The sequence below is a fragment of the Varroa destructor genome, unplaced genomic scaffold, assembly GCF_002443255.2.
Source record: "Varroa destructor unplaced genomic scaffold, Vdes_3.0 BEIS01000004.1, whole genome shotgun sequence".
Taxonomy (NCBI): Eukaryota; Metazoa; Arthropoda; class Arachnida; order Mesostigmata; family Varroidae; genus Varroa; species Varroa destructor.
Genome location: NW_019211457.1, coordinates 7,648,996 through 7,667,977, shown reverse-complemented (window position 1 = coordinate 7,667,977; position 18,982 = coordinate 7,648,996).

Sequence of the window (18,982 nt, the reverse complement as noted above, 5' to 3'; positions counted from 1 at the left end):
CTATATATATATATATATATGGGTAATAGGTGTAGATTTTGCACTCGACTATTTCGGGGAAACGTGAAGACGTGTGTTTCTGATGTTATATACCGAAGAGGTAACTGCAAGGATTTCTTTGGACAACAGCAATACCCACACTCAGTAAAAAAATGAACGTTCAATTATCTTCCAGCTTCTGAGGCATTAGGAAACAGACGTAAGTGTTATGCCAAATAGGAATCGATTTAAACCAGTAAACTGTATGACGTACCTTTTACAACGCTGTTACGAACGTAAGGACTATGTCGCTGCTTTCAGCATTCTTAATATCTCTTTCTACAATTAAGTGAGTAGAACAAATAAGTAAGATTTCTACAATTATCATGAGAAAACGTTCCGGGGATGCGTTTCGCAGTATCGTAGTTGCCTGCCGCGGCCTGTTTCATCGCGGCCTGTGGATCAGATTCGTATCAGATATAATATCGGATAAGACTCGTGGTTTTTATATGTTGTATGTGTATGAGTAATAATTTATTGGGAATAGGTTGCTGGTAATTAAATTGATTCAAAAGAGCTCGACATAAGCCTACGAACACCTTTCTTATGTAAGCTAAAGTAAAACAGCTCCATAAATTCGTCCTATTTGATTTACGTTATAAAATATCAAAAGACATAAACGTTCCCAAAGCAAAATGCCACAAATACAGGAAACCTTCATACTAGATTCGAACTTCCGCCAAGTGTCTATTGGACGAGCCTTGGCTAGTACATCTTGGACCGCTACAATCCACACAAATTTAATGGAATTAAATCTCACAGCTTCTAGTAATGCACGAATACATCAGACCCATCATCGGAGGGCGCCAGCAATCCAGTCGCCAGAAACTATCGAGTACAAACATGTGGAAACAATTTTATTTAATTCACATAAGCTTTATTCAAAGATGCAAGAAAGGACTCGTGTCAACCAAGAATTAAATTAAGCTGGTGCGAGCGTTGCCCAATAAATCCTTGTAAACCTGAGCGGAATACCTGCGGTTTTCTATGCAGATATTATAAAGCGATAAGAACCTACAGATATATCGGTGTTGGTAGGTTAAGAAATCCATTACTTCGTTCTTGCGTTCTGTTCAGTGAGCTAGCAGCGTTCTATAGTCATCTGTACTTTAATTTGTATACCAAAACAACAAACTGGAACCGTATGTAATTTTGGAACAGCAAAACCCATGTCCAATTCAAGATCTAACATGCGAGTGGACTTTGATAATCCAAAGATAGTCCGAATGTTCGATAATACGTTTGAATGCTGAAAAAACGTTTCCAGAATAGCGTACGTATTTATAGGTTCAAAAAGACATCTAGAAAGGTACGCCAGCTCAGATTAGACCAGCTCAGTCTAACCTTCGTCCAAATATAGCAACGACTATTTCTCTGACCGACTTTTTAAACAACTGTTCCATCGAGTAAATTGCTTAGTATATTGATGGGGCAATGAGAAGTTTTGCCGTATTTAAAGTTAACTTGCCAAATCGCAGATGTTTGCATAAAGTAACGATTTAAAGTAAATCGTCTGTCCTATGAGAATGAAGCTGTAGGTAACCCAAACGGTATTCAATCCGTTTTCACAAAATTCGATGTGAAAGAACAGTATATTAACATAAGGTATACATATAGACAGGCCGAACTTTGAAGAGCCTCACGTTTTACCACGAAACTGCATTGCCAACCTGTACAGTTAAAAAACCGTTAATTGAGTAAGATTTGGAGAAAAGTCATAGCAGGAAATTAGTTCTCACCATGGAAGATAATGTCAAAAGCACTTATGTCTTCACTGAGGGCTACAAGAAATTCATAACTAGAGCAGGTTATGTAACCAAAGATGTCACAAAAACTTAAATTACTGCAAACAGCGAAAAAAAAAAAGTTTAAGAAAAGTTTTTTTTCCTCTGAAGACATAAGTTAGATATATATTCCAGATATATATGATTTCGAATGGAACGGTGGCCATTCTAGCCAGCGAAGTCTGCTTCGTGGACACGCTAAGCGCCAGAAAAAAAGAAGCTAGTTTTTCGATGATAAATTAGTAAATAGAAGAAAGGCAAAGGGGACGTTTTGGGAGGAGCGTTGAGGCATGCAGTAGTGGTAAATGCAGCTGACCTGCCGTACTCGAATCCGTTTTTGCGAAGAAAAAAGCACAAATAATTTAGCTATATTATTCTAGCTTTCGAAAGTCACGTTATCAGATTCCAAAGTATTTGCTGAACAGCTCTTTTTAGGGTAAAAGGCCACTGTGATCTTGTATCTGCAGAAGACGCGGTAGCTCCGCCAACTCTTCTACGCCCGTCTGTATTAATATCTGGTCGATGTTTTTTCAATGCCTTGTAATGTTTAACTCTACATTGTTGATTAATTTTATTACAGACATATCTTTTTTTTTTTTATCATATGTATTACAGACAAGAGTACGTTTGGAACGACAAAGATCCACCGGAATAGTTCGGGACGTTAGCGATTTCTAATGGATATCATTTCTTATTGGGGAAGTTAACATTGTGAATGCTATATGGGGTAACGATTCAAAAGCTAACTCCGAAATCGATGTCTGAAGATTCGTATACTGGTGAACAGTCAACAAAGAGAAAAAGTATCTAACTATCGATTGAACTTATGTTTACTAATATTTCTGTCGTACTCGTTTGATTGGCGTCCGGGGTAGCTATCAAAGGATTAATAGTCGCAAAAAAGGACAATGGTTAGGAAAAGCATGACCTTGTACGAGTGTTGAGGTGACTTCAAAAGGCGCACCAACCGATAAAAACGTTTGATCTATACAGGTTTCGGACATTTCTCACTTTAGTTTATTCATTAACAACAAGTGAGCAAAAGCATGATAAAGAATCTGCAGATTTCTCATCTGCAGTTAATAAATGTATGTTTGTATCATCAATATCTAACATTAGATATTTTAGTCAATGCGCAACAGTTCGGTCAATTGTTGAAATAAATTTCAATTTTAATACATTTAGTGCACAATTGCCTCAAATAAAACTTTAAAATTCGGCGGAACGCAAAAGATTCATCGACACATAGAGACATATTGTGATCGCGAAATTTATGAACTATAAAAAAAAAAAATAATATCAGAACCCTGTAGAAATAATTCCGAAGTGTACGCAACGCCACTCATGGCTGTCGTCAGCGGTTCTAATCGTTCCGACCTGCTCTTTGTTTTCATGCCGCTGACATAATGTGGATCACGGCCAGTTGGTAACAGGAAATAAAAAACCGTGTTTCACTGCAGGTAACATGCATTCCCCTTGAGGGGTGTGTTCCTTGCCTATATCAGCAGCAGACATATATATTTCCACATAGGGATTGCCTTTGTGAAATCTGAAGCTGTATATATAGCTTAGTGAACTTGTTGCGTACGAATGGCATGCACGTTCACGTGTAACAGAGACAACAACGACAACACAGAGTTTAAATTACATATGAAAAGCGATCCCGTATAGGAAACGGCCGACGGTATCAACGGACATGATTATGGGCTTTGCTGTTGGCGCTTACTGAGAGCTGAACGATACTTTGGGGTACCGGCAATTCATTCCGTCTTTTCTATGGCTATCGCAGAAAAAGTACATTGTCCAACTAAGTCTTAGCTCGATTTTTGTTTGTTATCGCCGTCGCGCTCCACCTCATCACCAGCACTACTGCCATTGCTGACCTTATCGTCGTTTCCTTTGCTGGATACGTCTGTAATCCCTCCATCCGGTCCGACGTGTTTTCCTGACCCAGTTGTTTGCTCAAAGCCGCATGTTCAGATGTGTTAACGTCATCGACGTCGCTCGGCCATTGTACGCTGATGTTGACCAGTGCTTTGTGGAAATTATTATGATCAGTTGAGTCTTGTGGAACACAAATGTGACCCTACATTTTTTAATAGGCGCATCGTATTCTGCATAGAAATCGATTTTTGCTGGTGGGCATCTTGCCTACAGAGCTTACATACGTTATGCATTGAACGAGCATTTTACGCTAGCTTCTCGAAGAGCTTAGAATTGCGGAGTACTCTCATTGGATTCAAGCGACAAATGCCTTGAGGACAGTTTTCTAAGCGTATATAGTTCATCTGACGCTTCCGCTTCCTGAGAGTATACTGCTCCCCAACAAAGTGCAGCAACAAAGCATTAATTATGAGCGGATTCGTCGAGTTTTCTTTCCCCGCTAGGTATGACAAAGCTGGATAGGGTCCCCTGACACAAGCAGGTAGCGGTCCTTATATACATATATATATACACATAGAAGGGAAAGCGGGGGTATGACAATCAACTAAGTGGAATCAGCCAGTTTTGTTTCAATATACAACTCGGCGCATCTTAACCTGAAAAAAATTTTCCAAAGTTCTGTTCCATAACGGCAACGGTTAGGGGGCAACGTTATAAAACTAAAATGTTTTCTTGCTGCGCCTTACTCTATATTTAATTCATATAGGGCATACAGAGGGCAGAAGCAAGGGTAATTATTTGGATAACAAGTGCCTGGAGCATATTTGAATAAATAATTAGTAAGTTCATGATAGCTCAAGTAGAATACAGACGTCTACTGTTCTGTCATTAATGGCTGGCAAACTATAGCGTTATATATTGGTGACTAGAAGAAAGAATTTATAACTGCTATATCACTAAAATTTACTATAGACAAGTTTACTCTAGCTAGCCGCTTGTTGATACGAAAGAAACGTTTCATGTAGTAAGTTGTAAGTACTTGCTTCGCACTAACAATTGTGATTTACATACAATTTTGTATCTTGTTGAAATCTGGAAAAAGTTTGTTGCATCACCATTATTTTTCTTCTAGAACATATTACTCGTTCATCCTAATAAATTTTAAGGTTAAACTATTAATAGTGGCTATCCTTAATGGCTTTAGTGGGTTAGATGTGAATGACAGTATATATGTAAAACCGCAGAATATATGAATGGAACTTCAAATCTTTATGAAGTCGTCGGTTGTTAGTATATAATAAACGCTTATCGTTCTTATAATAAAACTACTTCAGATGAATGCAACTGAACGCGAAATTGACGTTTTTCGTTTCAAAGTCATCCTTCAACTACATATCTCTGAGCTATTTTTAAAGCTCCCAGCAATATTTTATAAAATTTATCACTGAGTTACTTCAAGTGCCTGTTTTGGCCATATGTCGCTTTCCTTATTGAAGTTTATCATCTAATTTAGGTAATTGAATCTATATTCATGCTATCAAAGCATCGCAATCACCGAAAGGGCTTACAACACTGATGTATATTGGTAGCAAAACTTTCGACTCATTATTATTATTATGTAGAAGGACATGTGTGCTATAAAGACATGTGGAGTCAAAATTCATAGGAGAGACGATCAAGTCTCCAATATGGCTGATGAATCATATACGTATTTTGAGTTCCGTTTGGTGCCCACTTCGGTGCTTATGTTTTCGAAATTGGTAGTGAAAATATATCAAAAAGTGTTGCTTGATCATTGGGAAAGATCGATAATTGCTGATTAAAATCGATGAATAAATAACACATGGAAAAGTAAAAGCTAAAGTTTTACAATATATTACTTGAACTTCTTTTATAGTTCTTATACTTACTTTATTTTTGTTATTGTTATTATCGTAATAAAAAATCAATTTCGACTAAGAAACTTAGGCTATTCTGTTCGGCCTTGGGGGCAAAAGGCTTGGCAACGAGAGAACGATATGCAGTTCACAGTACGATCGTACCCCGTTTAAAAAATCTGAGCTTACGAGCTTAGCAAAGAATTGTATAAATAATAAATAATAAGAATAAAGTTTGTGTCAGAAATCGATTTGAATGATTTAAAGCACTGATCTTCTTCCCAATGGCGTTCGGACGTAAAACTATAAACATTCAGATAGTCTAAAATCAGTACAAGAAGCACTATATATCACAGAAACTTCACCAACCTTGTCGTGCCTGTTTTACCCGAATGTTCTCAGCTATACACTCAAAAAAGGAAAGTCTATTTATAGATAAGTCTGCCCGATCGCAGGATACTTTTAAGTTCCAACGCAACTGGAATGAACTCAACGTCCGAAGCCACTAGATGATTCATCAGGACATAGGGCTTGAACTGAAGTAATGGATAAGTTGTTGTGATATTTTTAAGCGAAGTTCTATCGCTTGTAGTTAGGATCAGTGCAAAAGTAGTAATTTGTAACACGATTATTATGTCTTTCTTGTTAGCTAATTTATTGATGGGATAGAAATTGAATAATTACACCTTCCTTTATAGCTCAGCTCTGCTACGGAAGAGTAGATTGGCTTAGACGGCACTAAAATAGTTGAAAGGCTCGGCCATATCATGTTAGAAGCCACCGCATGGAAAAATCGATGCCAATGTTAGATCAGATAGACTTTTTTATTGCCCTAGAAAATAACGTCTCCACGAATAGGAAACCGATGCAAGCTATTTGAAAATCGTAATGGGCGATTGACAACCGATGTTTAATATCAAAAGCGTGAATAGGTACATGATACGGGCCTGGCATGTTCCGCAACCTGGCTCAACGTATGCTTCCTTCTAATAATTAAAAATAGAGTTGCCTAGTTTTCTTTCCGTGTATGAAGTGTTCACGCCTCGAAGGCATAGGGTCAAGAGCCCGTTCTGAGCAGTAATAGGGGAACAGACACAATATTGAATCAGATTTCTGCTCATATTGATATGAGTCGAAGGCGTAGTAAAATGCCGGTAGACAACCGTTTTTAAGACGGATGTTGGACTTAAGAAGCATAACGGAAGGAGTAGGAGTTATTTTTTGGTACCAACATAATGGCGGAATGTAGATGAAGACTTCTAACGACAATGTTAAATGCACACTAGCCAATACGATGTTTTAATCAAGAGCGTATCCATGAATCGCTATCTTCTGTATCATATCTGTATAATCGTAGAACCATTATATATACATATCATTTGATTTAATATATCTAAATACAGATGTGTGTTGCATTTCAACGATTTTCGTTGCCAGATCGCCATGGTGCCGCATTTGTATGTCTGTAACCTAGAGTAAGTTTTTTTTTTTTGTTTCTGTTGTTATGAAGTACGCAAGCATGCTAACGTGCCATGCTAACACAACCGCAATAGAGATACCGCAGTTATGAACGAATCAAAAGACAACTTGGCGATTCTTAGAGATCAGAGCAGCTAAAACTACCATATACGCATTGCGGTTCCATCTGTAGACATCTCGGGTGGCTCTTCATGCGTTTTACCGCAATACAATGCATAGACATGCGCCATTATAGCATATCACCCTACACGTGCCTTGTACAGTCAAGCTCGTTCTGTTCTCGGTTGACAATTGGCACATTGATGTCTGCCTTATTCATGGTCCAGCCATAAATACGTTTCATTGAATTATCTAAATAACAATAGCAGCAGAAGCAGCAACGAGTTAGCTAGCCAACGACCCGAGCATTTAAATGATTGACAATATTGGCCATTATATGGTACAGTAGAAATTGTTCTTGCTGCTGCCCAAATCCGTCTGAATCGAAATTTCGTTAAACCATATGTACATACGTATAGAACGTGATGTAGCAGAAAATTCCTCGTTCTTGTCACCCATTCGCTCCTAGGGACCTTCTTCCCGTATATGTCCCTAGGGCAGCTTACGTTTTAAAGACTTCCCTATGTTGCCTGGACTAAAGCTTTCTCATTGGATAGTGTGCTGCTGTCATTTGACGTTTACGACTTGTTCGAGTCGCGCTAGTACTTTTCGCTGATGGCGTTTGTTGCTAACTATGGATGCAGGATGACTAGCCACCCTGTCTGCGCGCTACTTTATAGTAGACGGTGTATGCTTCTACTTTGCCTAGGGATTTTTTGAGACGATAAGTCTAGTAAATAGGACCCTGTGGCTTGTAGTTTGATACTTATTACTGTAGGTTGTGTGTTTACTCATGTCTCGCTTACCTGGTCAATTATAAGACAACAGGCTGTGTCGTCTAGATAGGTCAGAAAGTGGGGTCAGTTAATACGTATTTTATACATGCAACATTATATAGACGTTTAACCGCTGTTTTCGCTGAAGCTACCAATGCTTCTCGAATTGCAATCGAATGAAGTTGAATGATGCTGTTGGCATCATTCAACTTCATTCGATTCTGTTCGCTTTGTCAACTTGTTATTGAACTGTTTAGGATAGATTGGCTGGATGGTGTAGCTGCCTAAAGTGGGGATGTGAGGTAGTCTGTAGTACCAAGGTATGATATTATATAGGATACACCGTAATGTTTCAAAGTCGTATCTCAGTGTTACGTTCAGAAACTCGGTCGAATTGCAAACGGCGATCATCTTAAATGATGCAGATGGCAATGGCTCCTGCCGCTAGCGTGGCCCTATTAGTTGACACGATCGCCGATGTAGAGTGATCTAAGAAATTTATATGTCCAGGATATTTTTGGGGATAAACAAAAATGACAAAAAGGTAATTTTCTAATTGGAGAAAAAAAAACCAATACAAAAATCAGCTTTCTCAGGAGGTTGACATCCAGCTCCCAAAAAAGAAACGCTTCTATTCTAATATTGGAACTAAAGATTCATATGCCCCTAATTTTGCTAAGCAAAAATAGCAGCTCCTATACGTATACATAGGAAAAGTATTATCAATGACTCAATCTGATAACACAACTTTCACCGCACTTCTGCTCACTACTGAGTAGAAAAAAAAGTGCATCGTTGGCATAAACGTGGTCTCTTTAGAATCAGCCTAGCGTTGCGCGTATACATACCCAGTATATACAGACGCAGATTGTACACGGGAGAATATTACCAGGGGAAATAAAGCGAAGAGGCAAACCTTTGGTAAATATTGTCCCCCGTGCTCGGCTCATACGAATCCAGGGCCGACTCTGCAAGGTGCGTGGGGAAAATGTCGGCACTGAAGCTCAATGCATTCTCTTGCTCTGACTTCTTCTCCTTCTTTTCGATTTATCGAACATCACCTCGTCTCGATTTAGTTATTATTGACTACGATAATGCATGACTGACGAAGGCATGCCAAATTTACGAGCCATAATAGGTGGTCATATTCTTGCAACGTAAAAGATAACATGTTACGCTAGAATTCGTCTAAAATATCTACTATATATTTAGCAGCTCATAAAATGCTGATAAATGCTGTAAAAAGTGATCCTGAAAGTTGGTGACATCAGCATGAGTTTATCTTTATTTTGTCTGGATTTTAATATATATATGTATATATATTAAAACTGGTCTTGGTCTGTCGGGCTACTACAAGATCGACTTCTTCAGATTTGTTAGCATCTCTGGGAGCTGCCCTTGACTCGGAGAAGGCAGCCGGAGAGAAGCTTGTTCAGTTGACTGGTCGACTCCAGCAAAAGCCCACCGGTTCATACCTTCGGGTTGGGTTTAAGTCTGTGTCTGTCATTTTGTTTGTCCAAAAAAACAAGGGGTATGTGATTGTTTTCCTCTGATTTTGTATAAGCTGAAATAGTTCCATCAATTTATTGAACATTTTTGATAATGGTAAGTCCTGTCTGCTTATTGTTTGATTCTCTATAGTAATTACACCGATCGGTCAGTTCGACGGACAAAACGGGTCCGGGCCGGTGCCCGCAGGCGCAAGACGAAGCTACCGAGTTGCTTTCTATTGCCTAACCAGATACCCTTGACGCTCTTGAGAACGCATACGCTAAAAGACTATCTTCTATGATGGGCCTACTTTTATGTATTTAAACTCATAGTTCACTTTTTTAAATTACCAGCTAGTTGCACCAGTGAACCTTTCCCTAATCTAGCAGACTGAATAGATCTTAGTGTGAGGCGCGAACTGACGACTTTTAGAACTTGTAAGTCCAGGAGTTGGTTTAAACAATTGAGCCGCAGCACCCTGTTATTCATTCTGGCATTCACATCTGGCCCTTTTGATTTAACTACCTCAGCGATGCAACGAGGACAGATATCGGCATAGATAAGATGTATTACATATACGCTAGTAAAATGATTATTAAATTTCCAAATGTAAAAAAGTCGAACAAGGCAAGGAAAAAACCCATGAGATGTAAGCTGGACATGGGACGGATAAATTGGCCGCAAACCCAAAACAAGGGCTGTTTCTCTCGAATGAATAAATAATCTATTTCTATTCAATTAAGGTATTTTACTTTGTCTTTGTTAGTTAATCAGCAATATTACCCCATCATCATGGCGCATACATTAAGATTAGTTCACTTGCTTCATAAGTTAAATAAAATTAAAACAGAGAAAAATATATTATATGAAGTTGAAGTACGATAAGAAGAAGATAGGATCTACCTTCTCAGTTACTCTTCAAACAAACGTATTTTGCTTATTCTTGCTATAAACATAACCATGAATACGCTTCAAAGAATCTAAACGGAGCTAATTTTCTGTACTCTAGCGAAATCGAGCTAGGCTAGCAGGTCTGACTAATGCTTAAATATTTCATTTAATCTTAAAGCTACGACAGTATACTTATTGATTCCATTCTGTGTCCACTTATACCAACGGTCCGCAGCAATCTTAGTAATATAGTTAAGCTATTTACTCGAGTACCCACTACGTATTCTCGAACAGTGTTACTTACATAATTATCCGTTGCGCAGAATATCTCCGGCGCAAGCCAATTTAGGCTGATGCCGACTGACGAGGGCGACTAGGTTTGCCAACCGGGCATCGTTGAACAGTGCGAGCGGGCCACCGTGCGACGGCAAAATGTAACATATGCGAAACGACCGTTACGAAGACGTCGCTTCGTGTGGTGGCATACCGTGAACGCATAACGGTACACAACAGGCGTGCCTGTTGCGTTGCAAAAGCGATTATACAATGAGGCGTTTGATTAAAGCCTCACCCGTCTAGCAGTATGCAATGCCAACATGGACGTAACTAATTGCTTCAACAAAAGAGGCACGTAATCGCTCACTGCTAACACATGAAGGTAGTTTATGTGAAATATACTCAGGTAGCTTTTTCCAGGCTGAAATACTATAACGAACTAACAATCTAGGGGGTTCGAACGAAAACGATGCGGGAACCAAGCTAACCACGGTGTTCTACATAAATAATGAATTACTTAATGTTCCGGTGACTAGAAGTACAGAGAGCTGAAAACCACAACTACTCGGTCTCACGGCTGCTATATATACATAGTTCTGATGCAAGCCATATCTGACGGTGTGGTAAGGACGCCTGACCTTTCATTTAAATACACTTGACGTTGCTAGACGGATCAAAGTAGATGTAAGAGAAAACACGCATATATGCGCTCCACCTTTCAATTGCGCAATGATTCAATGAGAAATCTTATCCTGTCCGCTAATGTCAACGCCAATGTCTACGAACTTCGAGTATACACTACACGATATGAAGGTTCGACTATTATCTCGAAATTTTGGTGAGCGGGCTCACTCATGAGAGTCGGACACAACAAGCATAGATTCCGAAAAACCCTATTTCGAAAGGACTCTTTCATTGAATCAACCTACGAATTAATCTGTGCCGGAAAGCTTGCTACAAAGCTTCTGCAAAATAAGAAATTTGCCTTTGTTTGATGGCCTATCTAAATTATTAAACCATTTCTCATATACTACTCGAGCTATATCATGCTGGCAAATACTTCCCAATTTACAAAACAAAAATGTTTACGAAAGGAATAGCTTATTGAAATTGGGTATAATCTGTCATTGTAAGCGACAAGTAAGAGGAGACGGAAAATGCGTGGTGGAAAAAAGTGGAGAAAACGTACAGGAGGCTTCACCGGTGAACGGCTGATGATCACATGACATGTTACAGGTCGAATTTTATAAATAAAGATTTCAGTAAAAGTAACGTGATATTTTTTCGGTCTCAAAACACCCCCGGTGAAGATGAATCGCGCACGGCGAACCGAGTTAACTCATGGGACGTCTCAGCGCGCTATATGGTAACAACTGATATTATTATTCTTGCTATTATTTATATAGGCGCGTTATTTAGCCCAGGCGAAATTGTTAGTTTTTCTTGCTTACGTATACTAGGTTTGTATACAGTTACGGTATCGTAGCTCCCAAAATGTTTACTGGGGTGGCATGTGTTACACCGAGATAATTTTAAATAACTACCAAACTCTCCTCGTTTATATCATTGAACTAAAAGTACTTTTGTCCTTGGAATTCCTAGTTAGTTCGAGCTTCAATAGCGTTACAGCATGAACGTGAGCGAAGGCCAAGTAGCCAAATGAATAAGGACACCTTGCGGAGCAACTTTTCGGGCGCTTGAAGTGAGCCCGTTTGAGGATCGCACTATTAAAATACGTTTGTTAAGGGTAACGTTTTTAGGCAGCAGTAGCGTTGGGCATTCGAAATGAGGCCCGGCTGTGACCTGATTAATCACTGTCCCGTAAGTTCTATCGCAGCACTAGCTCTTGCTTGACTGCTACGCAAGCGCGACTCAGAAAAGGGCTACGATGTGCTAACATTAATGGCTTACCGTAGTGTTTTGCAAATGCTCTTTGTGCGGTAACTTCGGTGTCTGACTTAATTAATTAGGAGGCAAGGTCTATTCTATAGTACTGAGTTCGTAATAAATAAAACACTATCACTAATTGAATATCATGCGTTGTAGCCTTATGTGTGTCGTACCATCATACTAGAGTCTGCTAATCTCCTTTATTGTGTCTCATAGGTTTATGTTCATTGATTAAACTTACTTAGGATTGAACTCAGCAAAGAATGATAGTTGAAAGTCAAATGCGGTGAAGTAACAAAAGTGGCTGCCTTTTAAGCGCAAATGAGCTTTGCTATATTCCATATAATAACTCAATATAAACATTTCCGTCATGAGGTCTTGATGTAATTTCGAATTTGTCGTACTGAGTACAATATATGCGAGCCGCTTGTGATTCTGGCTGTGCACTCCTCTATTCAACTGAACCGTTTCAGCTCAGCGAGGAAAACAGAATATATGTACGACAATAACAATAATTTGTGTGCTCAGTCCAATGACCGATCATAGGCCTTGCTACCATGCGGCACCATTTCTCCCCAGATGGTCCGAATGATACTTATGATTTTTGCTACGTGAGGAAATCCGTATCACAGTTCGAAATACGGTATTCAACAATGAATACTGAAACAGGCTATTGTAATAGAACTTGATGAATAAAACAGATCAAATAGAAACAGAACAGCATTTATGTTATAGCTGACTCATCTAACATTTGGTCTCATTGAAAATATATTGATTACAAACGCCACGTGGCTAAGCCGAAACAACTCTACTGAGCTTGAGTCTTTGGGCGTCTGCTTCTGCTTTAACTTATTCTACGCGATCAAGTGGCTGCGGCTGTTGTCTACTGGTTCAATTTTGGTCAATAATCGACATAAAAAAATTACTAAGCAGTACGTACTAGTAGCACAAGCCAAAAGTCCATTTACTAGGCCCTATTCCTGAACCACCAGTTCTTATCTAATCGCTAATTAGTGATGGCAAGTCGTTAGTCCTTTGGATATATCCATCGCAAAGGGCATATTGTTGTTCCCTGTGATTGTACAGAGGTAACGTCTTTGACCATCAGTTCTAAGGACACGCGGTCTAGGTTCAAATTTAGACGTACACACGGAGTCAGTCGTTTGAAGTAATGTATAACAGCCCAGATATCGGATGTAAGGGCGAGGCATTCGAGTGGTCCTTTCCTTCAACGTGACTTGAAGGTTAATCGTTATCAATACTGGCAGGAGATTGCGGGCTCTTGAATGAAAACCTAACTACGAATCAGAGTACAGTGGAGCAATCCACAGGCATCCACTGCTCTTTGAACCCTTTCGTTAATCGAGTTGTCGTCGATCTTGATGTAACTAAATCGTTTATTTAGCTAATAAGCCAAACCGCCGGTCTACACAACAACACTGAACACAGATGACGGTTTCACGCTCCCCGAGCGCCCTATTATGGTCGCTGTGGTCGAGTTCGAAAATAATCGACCCCAGTTGTGATTTCAAATTTACAGGTAATCGTGCTCCAGAAGATAAACGGTTTTTCAGGAACTTACGATCGCTTTCAATGACGGTAAAATTCTCTATCTTCGCAATACACCTTGAGTCGCAACCCTTTTTCCAGTGGAATAAAATCGATTCCATTATGTTTTTTGGAGGCGGGAGAAGTATCACGTATTTCTTCAAGCCGATACTCAGAGCGGTGTTTATCCCTATTCATTCGGACGCCTTCAGCATTTAAAATCGGACCGCTTAGAATTATTCAGAACTTCGTTATGACCTGAACGAATCTTCGATTAACCTAGCCTGAATTTGGCTATCCGAGCTATTTGTTCGGCCCGGTTGAAAACTATCTACTAGGCTTGAGAATCTCTGTGCGTTCCTTTAAGTCGGGACACTGAAATTGGAAGTTCTTATATTGAATCCGTGGAAAATCGTTTGTTGCAAGGCGCCCGGTGCATCCATTAGTACAATAATCTTTTATGTTAACCGGATCATTCATTCTTTCATACGCTGCTTGCATGACGGTTGGCTTAATTGATCTGGTTATCGTATTTTGGCCAGCGCTTCCCTGTCCGTTTGTCTGTTCTCGTCGTCGTTTGACGTTCTGAAATTCGTTGTTCCCGCTTCCCTAATCTCCTCTCATACCAGTTTACGTTGTGTTGCTTCGTTTGGGACAGTGTTGCCTTTAGTTAAGGTGTCGCCATTAAACTTAGCGAAATTCAGTCCGAGTCATGAGGTATTTTGCGTCATTACCTTTCGGATCGGATCATGTACGTTTTCTTTACGCAAAATGAAAAGCAATCGTCTTTCTTCTCATTATAGCCCGCGTCAAATTATTGGCACATGCCACAGACAATTCGCCACGTTGAATGCTAACGTTGGAAGGCTTTCGTGGATCATAGGCATGCATGGCCTGATAACGCGGTGGGTGTTTGATTTCTGAGCATAAGGTTTGTGAATATCGTCGGATTTCTGTCGTGTGACTGCTTAAATTGCTTCGAGTTCTCCGCTCTTGATGACTCTGGATTGGACTAAGCGTGCTTTTTGAAAAATGAGTAACTTAACAGTCTGGCGTTAATTAACTCTTCGTCTAAACCGAACTTCTCATTCCGCTGATGGCTTTTGTGTGTTCATGTGAATTGTCGTTGACTGGCTTCCGTAGTGAAAGTCATCGTCCAGGATGACAGTTGCTTGTTATTACGCTCATCCCTATCGACCGGTACGACTATTCTAATTTTTGACAAGTTCAGTAACTTTTCGAATCACTTCTTTCAGTAATAACATCAACAAGGCCTCTAATTAGAACCTACAGGTCTATAAAGCGACGTAGCAACGATACACACGGCCGATAATTTTCTTAGTAATCCTTTCTGTTTCCTTAATCCGCAATTTTCCCGATAACTTTTTTCTGATAATTATGTTTGCCAACGCGAAGCTTTACATTGGCGATGCGAGCGCGCTCGTTAGTTACGGTTGTGATAGCAACACGCAAAAAGAGATACGCATTAACAAGCCAGGTTACGCCGCAACCGTTGTTCTGCATCCTTTACTTCTGCTACAGCATTTACTAGCCAAATATGTTGACATAGTTGTACTTACACGTTTTAGGTTAATTTTTGTTTTAGCAATGAGCGTCGCCTACCTCCGACCTTTTCTTACCAACCGAGTTTCCGTTATGGACAACAACAGCGCCCCTCAATGGAGTGCGTGAATAGCTGGGGTTTGTTTTACTTTACTAATACTTTATGCTATAATTGACACGTGTTTCTATGTACATGAATCGCGAGCACTCTAGTGAGCCGTAGGCTTTAAGTAAATGTTATATTTGCACTCAGAGCGTGACAATTGCCTTCAAGAGTTGTCATCCGATCACGGAAGGTAATTTGTAGTATAACCATAGGCAGGATAAGCCACTACTGAGTTGTTTCTGCAGCTGATGATATATCAGCAATCCTAAACTAAAAGACGGCCGGCGACGAAGAGCAGCTGGTATTATCGACGATGTAACTGATATTGTCAGAAAGAATAATCAGTAGTGGCAAATGTGTCCAAGCCGGCCAAGGCTGTCATAAAAGAGTGTTATTAAAGTGAAAGGGCAAATCTCACACCCTGTGTCCTCATGGTTAATACCAGGACACAGACCTTAACCAATGCTGCTCGGTCATCCTCATCCCATGAAAAACTTCTCACAAGATCGTGCCTCTCATACAATCACCTTCAAGCTGGACTACTGATTAAATGATTTATCGAGTCCTAGGGGACTCATAGGAACGCCCAGGAGGCATCAGGAGCTGTGACTGTGTACGCCACCGAAGAACACAGACAGAACAAGTGAGATCGTCAAAGTTCCTTTTGTCCTTGAATGCAGTTAAATTTAAACAATGCTGATAATATATTCGTATTTTCAACTGACAATATGCCCTCTTTCAATTATCGTCCTTTGGTTTCATTATTTACCTTGGGGCTTGCAAATGTATTATATAAATTATCTCAACGAACCACCACTTGGTCATTTCATAAAGATATGCGCAGTCCTACTAAACTTCATTGCTACTGTCAGAAATTGTCCCCGTACCGGGTGATTTAGTCCACTAATGTTTTGCCTTAGCAAAGCCCCACATCTCCGCACTTTCCCTCAAGAACTGGTAAACTTCCGTGTTACTTCAACTCTATTGAAGAGGGATTGATAAACTGCGATGACGCTTGTGTCACCTACTCTGTCCTTCGACGCTCTTCGTCAAACCGTTGCCTTCTCCTTTCTTCACACCACCCTCTCGAAAAAAGTCGCTCCGGCAATCTGGCGACCCTTCTGATGTTATCAAATCTTCGATCAATTTCTGCGCCGGGCTGGATGGCCATAGTCCGAGTCGAATTCTGCTCATGGATATGCCGCAGCGGAAGATCGCCGGATCGAACCAAATTGCGCAGAGTTTTTCCATATACGTCTGTAATGGTCCATGCCGATTTACCTAGATCATCTTACATGATAGCTTGCCATACGGCCAACCATTCTATCTACCCATGTTTGCTGTAAGACTTCGGATCCAGTATACTAGATTGGTAGGTCCGATCTGGTCCCATTGTAGCTGCTGTTTTCTTAGGGTGGCCCTTCTTGTTGTCGGTAGGTCTATATCTCCACTGCGGTCGCGTTCCACCCTATCAGCTGTGAAAACGTTTAGTGGAATCATCTTCATTCAGAAGAGCATAACATTTGTCGCCAGTATCCTGTAGGTTTTGGTTCTTCTGATGGCGACCGCTTTTTGTACCGATTGAGCGTCTCCCTGTTTTCGTCTTCATCCAGCGCCATGCTCGCCCAGTTGGGGAAAGCATGGAGTACGACGGATTGCACCACAATCGTTCCCTTCGAGGCCCCACTAACCCTAGACATAAACCGTGCCAGATTTGTAGCGCGTTTTATTGTTTTTACAGTTGCATACTCGATGAACCCGTAATCCCCATAGATAACACCGCCCCCAGATATTCGGATGGTACTTTATTTAGTCACACCTTCTATGTAGTATATGTTATTGGCGGCACATCGGTATCGGTGTAATAATTATATTTTTAACGAAACCTGTCAATACCTATCAAGTGTTTATACAGGCTGCAAAAGGCTAACTTGAATCTCTGAATTTTATAAAAATGGCTTTTGCATTTGAGCTTTTCGCTTAAAATAAGATATACTATAAAAAATTCTGCTTGCAGGCCAACGCTAGATACTTAAGAAAACTTAAGTTAAACATTTCGAGACTTACGCATGTTAGAAGAAGGAATCCCAACTCAGTCCGCCACTCTAAGATGCTGAATACCTTGAGTAGCGTAAAGATGGCTTGTTTTACGATCGGCAAAGTTAACGCCAATTGAAGGTCAGTTACTTGTTTTAATAATAAAAAAAAGCCCTTACGATAATAAGTTATCGTTTCCTACATTTAGAAAAAATCTATAAGAACGAATTGAAAGCATTAATTGAAATGTAAAACTTATGCTATGCCTTAACTTCTAACAGAACGTAATAGTAAACAAAGGCCAACATGAAAGACGTCGAGTCCTAGTTTCTACAATCACATTGTCATTTAGTCAAAACCAGTCAAAACATATTTATATATGTACACGGGTTGGTCATCACGTGCCATCTACAACAACCAACATCTAATTCGACACTTAAGACTTATCTAAAGATGGTCTCTTTTTTTCAGCTTGCCGTTATCAACACGCACATATAATTAGTTTCGTTTTACATTTCTATATATCGTTAGTTTGCTCGACTCCTTCAATCCTTTCCTCCTCATTTCTCTTTTGCCACGTTCCTATGTGTACGTCTAGTAAGTGCCAGGCTTCCAGCTTCCGTCTGAAAATTTAGTCTATTTGATCATACACAGTAGTGCTCCAATAATATCTCGATGTACCTGCACGTACGGGTTCATGTGGACTTGCTTCTCAGTCCGCTATCTCGACATGACGAAAGGCACACGGCGCCGCAATCTTGATGACAGTAAACGGGCAGACACTATCGCTTCCCCAAAAAAAGAAAAAAAAAAGGTTGTCATAGGTATTTTGTGACGTTTCCGGCACAAAGAAGGGTTTGCGACGGCGATCCGGGGTGCGGCGCCGGGCCTAATACGTCGCACCTTTTCTGTCACACAATGACGGTAGATAAGCAAACGTGTAATTCAAATTTCTGACAGATAGATTTATGGTTGCCAGCCAACTAGTTTCTGGAATAACGCTCACGGAAGCCGAACGCATTAGTAGTTTATAGTGACTGATCTATGTAAAACTGGATCCGAATGCCAAAATAATGTGTAGAACAGTGCGGCATTTGCTACTTGTGTAAGGATGACTTGTCAAAGCAAACCAACTCGACACAGAGTTAAAAGCAAATCAATATAACTTTACCTCTTTTCTCATAAGCGTATGGGGACAACAAGATCAACATAAAGCCAATCCAGAAATGCACCGCTTTATTA